The sequence below is a fragment of the Rattus norvegicus genome, chromosome 3, assembly GCF_021556685.1.
Source record: "Rattus norvegicus strain SHRSP/BbbUtx chromosome 3, alternate assembly SHRSP_T2T, whole genome shotgun sequence".
Classification (NCBI taxonomy): Eukaryota; Metazoa; Chordata; class Mammalia; order Rodentia; family Muridae; genus Rattus; species Rattus norvegicus.
This window is the reverse complement of record NC_141536.1, coordinates 46,921,085-46,938,099: the sequence shown is the minus strand read 5'-3', so window position 1 is coordinate 46,938,099 and position 17,015 is coordinate 46,921,085. Positions and strand designations below refer to the sequence as shown.

General features: G+C 38.6%; 1 protein-coding gene and 1 long non-coding RNA gene across 3 annotated transcripts in view; one reads left to right on the top strand and one right to left on the bottom strand.

The window, feature by feature from the left end:
• The window catches only part of Kcnh7 (potassium voltage-gated channel subfamily H member 7), a 479,251-nt gene that overhangs the window by 60,852 nt on the left and 401,384 nt on the right, over positions 1-17,015 (top strand).
• LOC147995484 (uncharacterized) lies at positions 1,419-10,955 on the bottom strand. Of its 2 annotated transcripts, XR_015683523.1 has the most exons (6): positions 10,905-10,955; positions 8,614-8,771; positions 8,346-8,420; positions 5,889-5,984; positions 3,001-3,096; positions 1,419-1,592 (listed from the first exon to the last, which is right to left on the bottom strand). It is a non-coding gene; the product is annotated as an uncharacterized LOC147995484 (long non-coding RNA). The 2 variants fall into 2 exon arrangements; XR_015683524.1 differs by lacking the exon at positions 8,346-8,420.

Genomic DNA, 17,015 nt, shown 5'->3' with positions numbered 1-17,015 from the left:
ACACATATGCACAAAACATATGCATGTACATAGATGCACACACATACTCATGCATACCCCCATGTACTACACATACACACACATGCACACACACTGACATACACAGAGACATGCTTGCACACACACAGCACATGTCAACTTATGTAATCAGTCTTAGTTGTTAAACCTTCATTAAGTTAAAAATGATGTTTTCTTCCTAACTTATCTAACAGTTTGACTGACTGGGAATTAGTTACAGTTACAGCCATCTCAATTTTGCTGCTAGAAGCAATCTTAGTCAGCTTGGTTATGATGATAGTAAGTGGGCATTGTATTATTTCTTACTAAAATAAAGTTCAATTTTTCCTTTAGAGAGGGTCAGAAATCAAGTGTGTTAATCTCCCAGAGTCTTCCACATGAAAGAACTCCAAGTACAGAAATGACCTCTTACAATGAAGCATGTCTAAGTGAAGCAGGCTGAATGCCTCTAGGTTATTCTGAAGCATATCCGTTAGTGTTTATCCCAGCGTTACTATTTGACTAAGGTTTCCCTGGAGCATTTCCTTTAGCACCTCTTCCTCTATACCATCATCTTCTTTACAGCAGCTTTCAATTATCCTGAATTTTGATGTTTGACCTTATTGCCAATATAGCCATTTTTTTCATGCATCAAAACGCATTTGTAGCATGACTTTTATCCATAGATACTCGGGGAATCACTTCACATGCATAGTCTCAACTCAAATGTTTATTTTTGTCTTTAGAATATTTTGGTTTTTCATTTTAAGCAATGGAAGTGTGTTTAAGCTTATAGATGAATTTTTACTTCTCATTTTACACACACACACACACATATGTATATACATATATATTATATTATATTATATTATATTATATTATATTATATTTAGTTTTTTGCTTTTTGACACATCTCAAAATGTACCCTCTTAATAGCCAAATAGCTAGTATCTTAAGCACATAAACAAATTTAGAAATAAGTTATAATTAGATTATGTGTATTCTATTAGATATTGGGATGCAAACAATATCAATTCTGATTTTATCAGTACCCTTTTACACAAAAGGAAAAAGAAGTCTGCTGTGGTGGTTTGAATATATTTGGCCCAGGGAGTGGCACTATTAGGAAGTGTGGGTGTGCCCTTGTTAGAGGAAGTGTGTCACTGTTGGGATGGGCTTTGAGACCTTTCTCCTAGCTGCCTGGGAGTTAGTGTGCTCTAGGCTTCCATTGGATGATGACGTAGAACTCTTGGGTCCTCCAACCCCTTGTCTATCTGAAGACTGTCATGCTCCCGCCTTGATAATGGACTGACCCTTCTTACCTGTAAGCCAGCCCCAACTAAATGTTGTCCTTTGTAAGTGTTGCCTTTGACATAGTTTCTCTTCACTGCAATAAAAACTCAACTAAGACAACTGCTCAGTGCTTTCTGCTGCACCACATGTTCTCATGAATTTAAATTAATTCGTGATTAATCAGAGTCATGAATTGTAACCCCGGTTAAAACCTCCATCTGATGGTCAACAGAAGATGGGCAGTAACATGTTTCATGTTACACAGTATGTGCTATCCTTCTGAAAATGAGAATGATGGGGACCTACAAGGTGGACAGGAAAAGAAACAATGTGATTAATGTATAGAAGGCACTTATCATACTTCCTAAAACTATTTACTCTCTCCTCAATTTGAATAATTACTCACCAGCTGAAGGCCATTGCTAAGAAGCAGTATGCTACTGGTCTAGTTAAATAGACAGCTACATGATCATAGGGATTTAAAGAACCATTTGCAGGAGTTTCTCTTGTGATTTGATAGTGGGTTTCAGGTGCTGAAGCTATACTGTACTACTCAGTCATTTCCAAAGGCTGCATGGTTTCAAAAGCTGCCTGTAACAATGTCCCCTCTTCTCTCTGCCACTTAGCAACCTGTCATCCCCTCCTTTCTCTGTTACTTTCCTCTTCTTTTTCTTCTTTCTTATTCTTTGTTCCTTGCCCCTCTATTTCCACCAGCACATCGTGACTGAACTTCATCCAAAGTGCATTCTTCCAATCAATGTAGTCTTTTAGCTTAACACTCAAGGATAACTGGCTTGGTCTTGGACTATTTTAATTACTCTCCTCAGACAGATACTGACTTGGTGGAAAATGCCTGTTTTAGCCAATGGGTTGATTCCTGGGTGTAAAGATGAGCACAGGGGCTGTGTGCATGTGGCACTTATTTTAAGACTCCCCTTCAGAGGTCATAGTGTGGCAAGCTCACTGGGAGGAGATGATATATTCCTGGCCTCTTGCATAAATCATGAATGCAGTGTGCTTGCAAAATAATGCTTGAATAAATAAGATGACACAAAGGCCTGGATAGTTGTAGGAATTTAGGCTTATTCCCAGCTTAACTAGCTTTGTTAATAACTCATAACCAACATAGATCGAGTGTTTATCATGAGTCAAACATTGTCCAATGCATACTCCATCAGCCATGTGGTTTACTGAGGTACTTCAACTGTAACGTACACACTCCCCAAGCATTATATGGCAGACGAAGTATGCATTAACAAAGCAAGTATGCATGAACACACTGCTACTGGTATCTGGCACTGTATAATTATAAAAATAATGATGGAGACACATGATAAACACTTCATAGAAAATAAGGAAATCAAACAATTTTCTGGTACACAGTGGTAGTGATGAGCTACAGAGTATAGCCATGTTCTTCCCAACATTTATATTTTTTCTCACTTTCCCCATTCTTTCTGGTTATAGATCTCACTCTTTGATAACTTATTTGATCCACATCCACTTGATCATTAAATCCCATAGCTAGTATTACCATATGAAAAATTTTTTATTCAATTTGTATTACACTGTACAGTAAAACTCAGGCATTACCAAAAGCAATTTGAAGGAGACGTGAGAAGAAAGACAAGCAGAGTCGATGATAAGGGGAAATGTTTTCTATGCAAGAAGAATCATTATGGATTTCAGTTTTCCAGTCAACATACCTACCTAGCTGCTCATTGAAGAATTCTGTAGAAGATAGATCTCTGCCTCTTTTCCTTTGACCAATCATCTTTCATCACTCTTCATGAATTTTCACATTTTCTACAAAGCATATACAAAACAAATCCTTTGAAAAAGCATATCACTTTTGCCTGTTAAGCATACTCCTTTCCCATTACCAAAGAAGCTTCTTTTTGCAACAAAGAGTATTACCAAAAGCTGTAACTTCTCAAAATCCAAAGAATAAACGACTATGGATTTCGCCAAATGATATATCCACAATACAGTCCTTAAGACTCGTGGAATATTGTGGAAGAAGGAAGCAGAAAACTTATAGCCAAAGGACTAGGATCCTGCTGCTAAGTAATGTATTCCAACATGGCTGGAAGGCTAAACCCATGAAATCTCAAAAATATGGCTGCCTAAAGAAACCATGGAAAATGACAAAACCAAAGGACATGCCATATGTATGTAGCCATCTCAAAAGGTCCCACCCCTGGAAGAAGAGCTTTAGGCAAAGCTGCTGAGAGAGAGAGAGAGACAGAGAGAGAGAGAGAGAGACAGAGAGAGAGAGAGAGAGAGAGAAAGAGGAGAGGAGAGGAGAGGAGACAGAGACTGAGAGAATGAGACTATGAGAATTAATCAGTCTTCTCTAAAGATGAGTAACCTGATAGGTTATTCAATACCAAGTAGTCAGCCTTAAACACACATGCATATAAACCTTTCTAACAAACTTATCATGTGGTGTAAATACTTATATTGTGTTTAATAATCAATATTAAGGACTATAAATTTGAGTAGTGGTGAGACACATGGGTGAGTTAGGAGGAGGAGAGGGAAAGGGCAAATGATATAAACACATATTGATCAACTCATTTCATGAAGTCCGAAAGGGTATGTTGTGTTCCCTACTTCCATGATTTAGCAACTGAGAATAAGATACAGGTGTCAGAGAATTTTGTCACTTATAAGATCACTAATCATCAACTGAAAGATAACACTTGAGCAGTAGGTAAGTGCTAGGTCTGCATCTACATGGTCTCTCATGTGGGATGGTCATTGATGCTGAGACCATCTCTATCTGATCAACTCCATTCTGTGGAATGAAACAGATTTCGCCTCCTAGGACTGTATGGTCCTATCCAATTTTTCCCTGCCTTTGTAGGTATTCTGCCTGCCAACTAAGAGAGTAGAGTTCTCAGAATAAACTGTTCAGGTAAAGATGTTTGCCTCAAAAATCTCCTAGCCATCACATTAGTAGGGATCTCTTTATAATGGCTCATTGCCATGGCTTTGAGTCGATGGTTAGCCTGTTTTATTTCCTAGTTTCCAACAATTTTTAGTTCATATTGCCCTCGTGCAAAATGCTCTACATCTTAATGACATCTCCTTAAAGTAATATTAGGTTGTGATTGTAATAATCCCATGATCTTTGATTTGATGTTAACTATAGCCTACTATTCCTTTCATTATATATGCAACACTAGACATGTATAAGAAACAGTACTTAAAGCCTTTATGAAATGTTTATTTATAAATGTTCTCTTTCTGTATAAGGAATAATAAGTTCTTGGGCCCTAAAATATCTTTATAATTTGTGTGTTTCAAAGGCCTCTTATGAAAATATAATCAGAAACATGCATGATTTAATTATTCTAATTCTGTGTGTATACCTCTGTGTCTGTAATGGTATATGCATCAATTTTCACAATCTCTTAAATTCCCAGCACAGCATTTCAGAAGTGTTGATTTTAGAACAATTTTTATTTTTTAATTCAGATTAGTAAGTCCCTTTATAAATTCTATTACTTTGATATTTAAACATAAGCTGTAACAGTTTACTTATAGATAATTGTCAATTAAGGGAAATGCAGACTTTGCTTGATGGAGAACGGTTCTGATGCAGCATGACTATTAATTGTGTGTATTATACACAAACAATTATTGTATTTATACACTCTCACAAGAGTAATGAAGGCACTGAACTGAACCAAGTAAGGTGAAACTACACAGCAGCTGCTTACTTGAGAAAATACAGGTGCAAAGCTTCAGGGAGAGGAATTGATCCAAGTATAAGCAGACATTGAGGGCTCACTCTTTATGGAAAATAACATTTTGCATGTCTTCTCTGAGCTGTGTCTCTTTTCTCCTCTGTTGTAACACTTTCAAAATGAGATGTTACCTTATGCACATTGGCATCTGTTAGATGAATATTTAAAGCAATGAATCTGATGATATTGGGAGGGGAAGGGCTATTCAAATGCTACAGGTATAAAGCTTGAAGTTATATTTAGTTTAATTACTGCTTTAATTGGTCTCCATTATTGGTTCTATTTGATCAAAATGGAGCTTTCAAGGTGTTATGTTAAAATAGATTGATGTTTTTCCACTCATTCCTGAGCCCAGAGTTGTGATGCTCACTTGACTTTAACAACGCTTTTAGTCAATGGATGTCAGCTGGAAGAGGAAAGGAGACACAGCACTTTATGCAAGATGAGAAGTACACAATGCATACAGTAGAGAAAATAGGACTAAAAACCACGAAATTATTACAGTTCATGATGCTAAACATTGATATAGTTTGTGTGGTACTAGACAAGTTTGAAATAGAAGATTTCAAGTAGGCAATAAATTATGTAACATCGAAGGGTAAAACATTGAAAATAAATGTGTCTTTTTTAAAAATCAGAATATGTAGGTTCAAGTTCAAAGCTCTCATTGGCTGGTCCCTCAGTTTTTCATTCCTACTTCATTCATTTTTAAATTGAGATTAATATTAATATTTAACTTAAAGAGTTATTGTCATGGCAACAGAATATAAGAATATATTTAGTCTTTTAGAGGACACTGATTCGATAGTTAGACTATAACACTATAAACCCAGACTTTCTTACCATTGTGACTCTTTTCCTCAGTGTACAGTCTATTGCACCAGTAGTGCAGTGCCAGGAATACCAGACAGTAACTTCATTCTTGCCAACAGACGCCATCTAAAATGATAAGAAAAAATCTGGTATACTTTTAAGAAGGAGTGATGAAATATTATAAGTACCCTAGAAAGAATTTTATTTGTGAAGCAGGTACTATTATATCAATAACTTAGTGGTAATCATGAACTATCAAAACCAGATAGTATGAAGTAACAGGATTTTGAAGACATTAGAGGTTAAAAGAGAAAGAGTCCAAGTTTACCATCAAACTTATGTAATCATTAAGTAAGAAGTTATGAATAGTCATACCTAACTTTATACATAAAATTCTATTTGAAATAACTTCAGTATTCATGCTTACTGTAACAATTGCTCTAATGAATATTAAATTAAATAAAGAATTATTCAAGGTTAGCAAAGGCAAGCAAATACACAAAAGTAAGAATGTCACTAGGCTAAAAATGTGCCTTCCAGACACTGTTGTTAGGACAAAACGGCAACCAACAGATTGGGAAAAGATCTTTACCAATCCTACAACAGATAGAGGGCTTATATTCAAAATATCCAAAGAACTCAAGAAGTTAGACTGCAGGGAAACAAAAAACCCTATTAAAAAATGGGGTTCAGAGCTAAACAAAGAATTCACAGCTGAGGAATGCCGAATGGCTGAGAAACACCTAAAGAAATGTTCAACATTTTTAGTCATAAGGGAAATGAAAATCAAAACAAACCTGAGATTTCACCTCACACCAATGAGAATGACTCAGATCAAAAACTCAGGTGACAGCAAATGCTGGTGAGGATATGGAGAAAGAGGAACAATCCTCCATTGTTGGTGGGATTGCAGACTGGGACAACCATTCTGGAAATCAGTCTGGAGGTTCCTCAGAAAATTGGACACTGAACTACCTGAGGACCCAGCTATACCTCTCTTGGGCATATACTCAAAAGATGCTCCAACATATAACAAAGACACGTGCTCCACTATGTTCATAGCAGTCTTATTTATAATAGCCAGAAGCCGGAAAGAACCCAGATGCCCTTCAACAGAGGAATGGATGCAGAAAATGTGGTACATCTACACAATGGAATATTACTCAGCTATCAAAAACAATGACTTTATGAAATTCATGGGCAAATGGATGGAACTGGAAAATATCATCCTGAGTGAGGTAACCCAATCACAGAAAAACACACATGGTATGCACTCATTGATAAGTGGCTATTAGTCCAAATGCTTGAATTACCCTAGTTGCACAGAACACATGAAACTCAAGAAAGATGACCAAAGTGTGAATGCTTCACTCCTTCTTTACAAGGGGAACAAGAATACCCTTGGTAGGGAATAGGGAGGCAAAGTTTAGAACAGAGACAGAAGGAACACCCATTCATTCCGTTGAAGGAATGTTAGAAAGGACTGAAAGAACTTGAAGGGGCTTGAGACCCCATATGAACAAAAATGCCAACCAACCATAGCTTCCAGCAACTAAGCCACTACCTAAAGACTATACATGGAGTGACCCTGGGCTCCAACCTCATAGGTAGCAATGAACAGCCTAGTAAGAGCCCCAGTGGAAGCCCTTAGTCCTGCAAGACTGAACCCCCAGTGAAAGTGATTGTTGGGGGGAGGGCGGTAATGGGGGGAGGATGGGGAGGGGACACCAATAAAGAAGGGGAGGGGAGGGGTTAAGGGGATGTTGACCTGGAAACCGGGAAAGGGAATAACAATCAAAATGTAAATAAATACCCAAGTTAATAAAGACGAAAAAATATAAATAAAAAAATTTTTAAAAATGTGCCTTCCAGAGGGATGCCCAACATGTTTTATATATAAATGTGTGTGTGTGTGTGTGTGTGTGTGTGTGTGTGTGTGTGTGTGTGTGTGTATAAAAGGGATTTTGAACATGCAATATCTTGTGGGTCAGGGGAGATGGGTGAACTGCACAGTAGGAAGGCAGAACCCATCTGATATTTGAGAAACTCTATATGATGCACGAGGACAAGAATTTATCTCTAAAGATGGCGAAATAAATCTGAGTTTCCTGGGTAGTCTTGAAAGAACTCATGGCAGCTTCTTCAGAAATTGAGTGTGAATGAAAAGAATGAGAATGAAACTTCCACAATATGCACAGATACTCCAAGGGAATGCAAGCAAGGACCCTGGTGACTTGCTATTCTGGGAATTCTAGAGTGGAAGGAAATGTAATGCCATTAGAAATACTTTTGGCTTCTCTTCAATTCAGATTCTATTTGTAAACTTTTCATACTTTGTAAACAATGAAAACCCTCAAGGGAGAAAAGTGGCCAGCACCCCAACACTTCCTTCCACACACACACACACACACACACACACACACACACACACACACACACACACACACACACACACACACATAGCTCGTGGCTCTCTAGCCACCATACCTCGATTCCAAGAAATCCACAATGACTAGAAGGGTCTTTCCAAGCCCTGAGCCTGGAGATTGGCAAAGTCCCACCCTACAAGAAAAAAAAATCCCACCAGTCCGTGAACAGGAAATCCTTGAGTTTGCCACAGAGATTCAACAATCCCTGAGCCCAAAACCCTGCCAATCCCAGGACTTGAAATTCCACCAGTCCACACTCTGGACATTTTCACCCTGGAAAGCTCTGTCCTTCTAAAGCTCTGTTAGAAAACCTACAGAATGCTTGCCTTCTGTTCAGTTCCGGGCTGTTTTTTCACCTGAGCAGAGGCAGCCTACCCTCCTGGGTTTTTACCTCCGAATAATTCTCTTGTGTGAGGTTTGTTGTGCTTTGTGACTTTGCAGTATTCCTCGGCTCCCAACGGCCAGGATACTTTTTCCTTCAGAGCTACAACACATACAAGTACAGTAACAATAAAACTCTGTTTGATCATCTCTCACTGAGTCCTTAGTCTCAGGTGGGGAGGGGGTGGAAGGGTGGGGACATCCTCTTGAAGACAGGTTGGGAGGCAGCAGTTGAGGGGGGAGGAGTGGGATTTTTGCGATGAGGAATAGTCAGAGGGCAGACCAGGAGAGGGATCACAAAAAGGGACCTACCATGGCCGCTCTCCAAAAGACCCAACAAGCAGCTGAAAGAGTCAGATCCAGATATGTGTAGTCAACCAAAGAACGGAAGCTGCTGATCCCTCTGGTTAAATTAGGGAAAAGCTGGAGGAAGCTAAGGAGGAGGGCAACCCTGTAGGAGGACCTGCAGTCTCAATTAACCTGGACCCCAGAGATCTCTCAGACACTTGACCACCAACTGGGTCGGTGGGGGTGGGGACATCCTTGTGGAGACATGTATGGGGGAGTGCGGGGGTGGGGCGGGGAGGAGGTATGGGATGTGCAACCCTTGGGTGTTGGACTGGGAGGGGAATAAAATCTAGAGCATAAAAATAAATAAATGAGTAAATAAATTAAAAAAATAGACTGTAAAAGAAAGATTAAAGAATAAAAAGAAAAAACCCTCCTGGTTGAGAGACATGGTAAATTGTTTAGTTTAAATCTAGTACAATGGAACTTTAGTTAAATTGGTGCTTTAAGGGGTTAGACATTTCTCCTGAATCATGGTGGTAAAAGCTGAAGAAGTGAGTACACCTGTCATTGTCATTCTGGTCTTTAGTTATTTATACTTAAGCGAAATTGATGTGAAAATATATGTCTCTAACATATCAATATTTGAATAATTAAATAAGCGTATGCATGAGATCCAATACGCACGTTCAGAAATTTTTATTAAATAAATATCAAAACTGTTTCCCAATTTTCCTTGTATTTTGAATCTCTCAAAATATGTTGACTCAGGTTTTATGAGATTCAAAAGGACAAAATGAGTCGATTGATATGAGACGTTTTAAGCAAATATGTAGCTAAGTTGCCATGGCCGAGTAATAAGAGAGAGCACCTGTGAAAATCTGCAGTTACCAAATTAAACCAATCAAATGTTACCTGGATTTTAATTACAAATATGAGGCTTAAAAATCCCTAGTTGGACAAATGATGAATACATTTCCGTTTAAAAACAGTAGCCTTACTTTGCTCTCACACTGCACTTTTGTAAAGTCCCAGAGGGCCAGACACAGGATGATCCCCCTATGTTCAATATTAACTTGTTTGTAAGGACAGCTGTGCGTTCTACTGTGAGTATTTGCATCGTAAGTCTGTGCATTGTGCTATTTGACTACTCCTCCTGCAGATGCTGTTTTTACTGTTTTGCTTCGATTATTTTAACCCCTTGAGTACTCTATTCCATATTACTTAGGTCTACAGGAGTTATGAATAAATAAATGGATATAAATTACGTATGAAAATATACCTATATCCCATATGTATGTACAAAATACATAAACTAGAAGTTGTTGGGAGAGTCTGTGCTGCAAACAGGCTTTCTCTGCCTTTTCCTTGGAGATGACCTTCTTCCATGAGGTCTACTAAAGACTCTAATAAGCTAGTTTCAGTAGCAGTATGTAGGCAGCAGGAGTGTTAATTCAGTGAAGATTATTAGTTTATGCATATTCATTAAATTTGTTTTTATGCAGCCATTCAACTTAGTAAATGGTTGCAGCCAGAAAAGGCTCTAATTAGAGAAATTAATTAGGGCTTGGAAAGGTATGGAGGGATTTGTGTGAATTTGAAAGGGATATTTTTCTCCTGGTAATAAAAAAATAAAACCACCTGCTGGGGGAGGGCTGGCAATAGTTTGCATGTATCTGAGGTTGTAATATCATGGAGTGTTTCAAGCCATGAGAGCACAAAAGAGTGGAGGTGTATTGTTCAAATTAGCACAACATCCCTGGCAAATTAAAGGACACCTTGGTCTCTCCTCGTTGGAATTTATCATTTATAGCTTCTTACCAAGATTCAACAGCCACATTGACCCCCACGCCACCCCTTAAAGCTAAACCAGGTGAAATAAAAGTACTCTGGCTCTGGGGAGTACTTTCTGTGTCAGACTTGTGGTGAGTCTTTTCCCCTCAGTTACCTCCATGGTGTGCATCCCTGCCACCAGAAGCCAAAAAGAAGCAGCTGTTCTGAATATGTACAAACAAAAGAAATGGTTTCTATAGCAACCATAGAACCCTGTGGAAAATCTCTCTCTTTAACACTAGCCAATCTCTCCTCTTCAAGCTTCCTTCTCTTCCTTTTGTGTGCCAGCAGATTGCCTTTACACTGGAAAAGTACTTGGTGATTTGACTGCACAAGAAGGGGCCAGGATGACCACTGTTGTCACACTTCGACAGAACTGATAGTCTTGTTCTTGGCAAAAGGTTTTGCGGACATTGAAGGACTGGACATTTGTAGGGTGCTGGCTGCTGTATTCACCAATTTTCCTTCATTCTTCTTTTCCAGATGAGATAACAATGTTCCTTTCACCTCTAGATTTCCTATTGAGTTTTCTTTGTAGCCTGTAGTAGGTCCCAAACTCAGTGGGAGCTGGCTCAGGGATATCTATGAACATTGTTTTCGGGGTGCAGGTTTCAGGTTTCATGTGAAAGATGGGACAGTTGTGATATTACTGGTGGTAAATGTTGATGATGTTCTCTCTCTCTCTCTCTCTCTCTCTCTCTCTCTCTCTCTCCCTCTCCCTCTCTCTTTCCCTCTCTCTCCCTCCCTCCCTATCCCTCCCTCCCTCCCTCACCTGTGTGTGTCTGTCTGTTTATCAAATTAAGATCTGCAGCGAAACACTTGTCATAATTTGTAAAATTCTAGTCATTTAATTGGTATTTTAATTTTCTTACGAGTTGTATTAAAAAAATATTCCTGTTCATGCTTCTGTTGGTGCACATATCCACATGTGCACACATTAAGAGGTCAGAGGAAAATTTGTAGGAGTGGGTACTCTTCTTTACTATGTAGGTTTCAAAGATCACAAAAGGCTTGGAAGGCAAGTACTTTTACCTGCTGCACTCTCTTTCTAACCCAAATCTTTCTACAAAGATGTGTTCAGACTAATCTTAAAAAAAATTTCCTTAAGCTTTAATGTCTTTTGGCCAGGTAGCCTTCATTTTACAAACTATGCCTACTCACAACTCAGTCTTTAAATCAATAAAGAATTAAATATAAAATATTTTATGTATATCTTATCAATATTTACCAACAGAAAAAGAGGAGACATATTATATATTATGTATTATTTATATATATTATATATACATTTATATATTATATAATATATATATATAGTACATGTCATTGAAATATGTCTTTAGTATATGGAATTCTTTTTTTTTTATTAACTTGAGTATTTCTTATATACATTTCAAGTGTTATTCCCTTTCCCGGTTTCCGGGCAAACATCCCCCCCCCTCCCCTTCCTTATGGGTGTTCCCCTCCCAACCCTCCCCCCATTGCCGCCCTCCCCCCATAGTCTAGTTCACTGGGGGTTCAGTCTTAGCAGGACCCAGGGCTTCCCCTTCCACTGGTGCTCTTACTAGGATATTCATTGCTACCTATGGGGTCAGAGTCCAGGGTCAGTCCATGTATAGTCTTTAGGTAGTGGCTTAGTCCCTGGAAGTTCTGGTTGCTTGACATTGTTGTACTTTTGGGGTCTCGAGCCCCTTCAAGCTCTTCCAGTTCTTTCTCTGATTCCTTCAACGGGGGACCTATTCTCAGTTCAGTGGTTTGCTGCTGGCATTCGCCTCTGTATTTGCTGTATTCTGGCTGTGTCTCTCAGGAGCGATCTACATCTGGCTCCTGTCGGTCTGCACTTCTTTGCTTCATCCATCTTGTCTAATTGGGTGGCTGTATATGTATGGGCCACATGTGGGGCAGGCTCTGAATGGGTGTTCCTTCAGTCTCTGTTTTAATCATTGTTCCTCCCTTCCCTGCCAAGGGTATTCTTTTTCCTCATTTAAAGAAGGAGTGAAACATTCACATTTTGATCATCCGTCTTGAGTTTCGTTTGTTCTAGGGATCTAGGGTAATTCAAGCATTTGGGCTAATAGCCACTTATCAATGAGTGCATACCATGATTGTCTTTCTGTGATTGGGTTAGCTCACTCAGAATGATATTTTCCAGTTCCAACCATTTCCTACGAATTTCATAAACTCGTTGTTTTTGATAGCTGAGTAATATTCCATTGGGTAGATGTACCACATTTTCTGTATCCATTCCTCTGTTGAAGGGCATCTGGATTCTTTCCATTTTCTGGCTATTATAAATAAGGCTGCGATGAACATAGTGGAGCACGTGTCTCTTTTATATGTTGAGGCATTTTTTGGGTATATGCCCAAGAGAGGTATAGCTGGATCCTCAGGCAGTTCAATGTCCAATTTTCTGAGGAACCTCCAGACTGATTTCCAGAATGGTTGTACCAGTCTGCAATCCCACCAACAATGGAGGAGTGTTCCTCTTTCTCCACATCCTCGCCAGCATCTGCTGTCACCTGAGTTTTTGATCTTAGCCATTCTCACTGGTGTGAGGTGAAATCTCAGGGTTGTTTTGATTTGCATTTCCCTTATGACTAAAGATGTTGAACATTTCTTTAGGTGTTTCTCAGCCATTCGGCATTCCTCAGCTGTGAATTCTTTGTTTAGCTCTGAACCCCATTTTTTAATAGGGTTATTTGTTTCCCTGCGGCCTAACTTCTTGAGTTCTTTGTATATTTTGGATATAAGGCCTCTATCTGTTGTAGGATTGGTAAAGATCTTTTCCCAATCTGTTGGTTGCCGTTTTGTCCTAACCACAGTGTCCTTTGCCTTACAGAAGCTTTGCAGTTTTATGAGATCCCATTTGTCGATTCTTGATCTTAGAGCATAAGCCATTGGTGTTTTGTTCAGGAAATTTTTTCCAGTGCCCATGTGTTCCAGATGCTTCCCTAGTTTTTCTTCTATTAGTTTGAGTGTGTCTGGTTTGATGTGGAGGTCCTTGATCCACTTGGACTTAAGCTTTGTACAGGGTGATAAGCATGGATCGATCTGCATTCTTCTACATGTTGCCCTCCAGTTGAACCAGCACCATTTGCTGAAAATGCTATCTTTTTTCCATTGGATGGTTTTGGCTCCTTTGTCAAAAATCAAGTGATCATAGGTGTGTGGGTTCATTTCTGGGTCTTCAATTCTATTCCATTGGTCTATCTGTCTGTCTCTGTACCAATACCATGCAGTTTTTATCACTATTGCTCTGTAATACTGCTTGAGTTCAGGGATAGTGATTCCCCCTGAAGTCCTTTTATTGTTGAGGATAGCTTTAGCTATCCTGGGTTTTTTGTTATTCCAGATGAATTTGCAAATTGTTCTGTCTAACTCTTTGAAGAATTGGATTGGTATTTTGATGGGGATTGCATTGAATCTGTAGATTGCTTTTGGGAAAATGGCCATTTTTACTATATTAATCCTGCCAATCCATGAGCATGGGAGATCTTTCCATCTTCTGAGGTCTTCTTCAATTTCTTTCCTCAGTGTCTTGAAGTTCTTATTGTACAGATCTTTTACTTGCTTGGTTAAAGTCACACCGAGGTACTTTATATTATTAGGGTCTATTATGAAGGGTGTCGTTTCCCTAATTTCTTTCTCGGCTTGTTTCTCTTTTGTATAGAGGAAGGCAACTGATTTATTTGAGTTAATTTTATACCCAGCCACTTTGCTGAAGTTGATTATCAGCTTTAGTAGTTCTCTGGTGGAACTTTTGGGATCACTTAAATATACTATCATATCATCTGCAAATAGTGATATTTTGACCTCTACTTTTCCGATCTGTATCCCCTTGATCTCCTTTTGTTGTCTGATTGCTCTGGCTAGAACTTCAAGAACTATATTGAATAAGTAGAGAGAGAGTAGGCAGCCTTGTCTAGTCCCTGATTTTAGTGGGATTGCTTCAAGTTTCTCTCCATTTAGTTTAATGTTAGCAACTGGTTTGCTGTATATGGCTTTTACTATGTTTAGGTATGGGCCTTGAATTCCTATTCTTTCCAGGACTTTTATCATGAAGGGGTGTTGAATTTTGTCAAATGCTTTCTCAGCATCTAATGAAATGATCATGTAGTTCTGTTCTTTCAGTTTGTTTATATAATGGATCACGTTGATGGTTTTCCGTATATTAAACCATCCCTGCATGCCTGGGATGAAGCCTACTTGATCATGGTGGATGATTGTTTTGATGTGCTCTTGAATTCGGTTTGCCAGAATTTTATTGAGTATTTTTGCGTCGATATTCATAAGGAAAATTGGTCTGAAGTTCTCTTTCTTTGTTGTGTCTTTGTGTGGTTTAGGTATAAGAGTAATTGTGGCTTCGTAGAAGGAATTCGGTAGGGCTCCATCTGTTTCAATTTTGTGGAATAGTTTGGATAATATTGATATGAGGTCTTCTATGAAGGTTTGATAGAATTCTGCACTAAACCCGTCTGGACCTGGGCTCTTTTTGGTTGGGAGACCTTTAATGACTGCTTCTATTTCCTTAGGAGTTATGGGGTTGTTTAACTGGTTTATCTGTTCCTGATTTAACTTCGATACCTGGTATCTGTCTAGGAAATTGTCCATTTCCTGAAGATTTTCAAGTTTTGTTGAATATAGGTTTTTATAGTAAGATCTGATGATTTTTTGAATTTCCTCTGAATCTGTAGTTATGTCTCCCTTTTCATTTCTGATTTTGTTAATTTGGACGCACTCTCTGTGTCCTCTCGTTAGTCTGGCTAAGGGTTTATCTATCTTGTTGATTTTCTCAAAGAACCAACTTTTGGGTCTGTTGATTCTTTCTATGGTCCTTTTTGTTTCTACTTGGTTGATATCAGCTCTGTGTTTGATTATTTCCTGCCTTCTACTCCTCCTGGGTGTATTTGCTTCTTTTTGTTCTAGAGCTTTTAGGTGTGCTGTCAAGCTGCTGACATATGCTCTTTCCTGTTTCTTTCTGCAGGCACTCATCGCTATGAGTTTTCCTCTTAGCACAGCTTTCATTGTGTCCCATAAGTTTGGGTATGTTTTACCTTCATTTTCATTAAATTCTAAAAAGTTTTTAATTTCTTTCTTTATTTCTTCTTGACCAGGTTATCATTGAGTAGAGCATTGTTCAATTTCCACGTATATGTGGGCATTCTTCCCTTATTGTTATTGAAGACCAGTTTTAGGCCGTGGTGGTCCGATAGCATGCATGGGATTATTTCTATCTTTTTGTACCTGTTGAGGCCCGTTTTTTGACCAATTATATGGTCAATTTTGGAGAAAGTACCATGAGGAGCTGAGAAGAAGGTATATCCTTTTGCTTTAGGATAGAATGTTCTATAAATATCCGTTAAGTCCATTTGGCTCATGACTTCTCTTAGTCTGTCTACATCTCTGTTCAATTTCTGTTTCCATGATCTGTCCATTGATGAGAGTGGGGTGTTGAAATCTCCCACTATTATTGTGTGAGGTGCAATGTGTGTTTTGAGCTTTAGTAAGGTTTCTTTTACGTATGTAGGTGCCCTTGTATTTGGGGCATAGATATTTAGGATTGAGAGTTCATCTTGGTGGATTTTTCCTTTGATGAATATGAAGTGTCCTTCCTTATCTTTTTTGATGACTTTTAGTTGGAAATTGATTTTATTTGATATTAGAATGGCTACTCCAGCTTGCTTCTTCTGACCATTTGCTTGGAAAGTTGTTTTCCAGCACTTCACTCTGAGGTAGTGTCTGTCTTTGTCTCTGAGGTGTGTTTCCTGTAGGCAGCAGAAAGCAGGGTCCTCGTTGCGTATCCAGTTTGTTAATCTATGTCTTTTTATTGGGGAGTTGAGGCCATTGATATTGAGAGATATTAAGGAATAGTGATTATTGCTTCCCGTTATATTCATATTTGGATGTGAGGTTATGTTTGTGTGCTTTCATTCTCTTTGTTTTGTTGCCAAGACGATTAGTTTCTTGCTTCTTCTAGGGTATAGCTTGCCTCCTTATGTTGAGCTTTACCATTTATTATCCTTTGTAGTGCTGGATTTGTAGAAAGATATTGTGTAAATTTGGTTTTGTCATGGAATATCTTGGTTTCTCCATCAATGTTAATTGAGAGTTTTGCTGGATACAGTAACCTGGGCTGGCATTTGTGTTCTCTTAGGGTCTGTATGACATCTGTCCAGGATCTTCTGGCCTTCATAGTTTCTGGCGAAAAGTCTGGTGTGATTCTGAT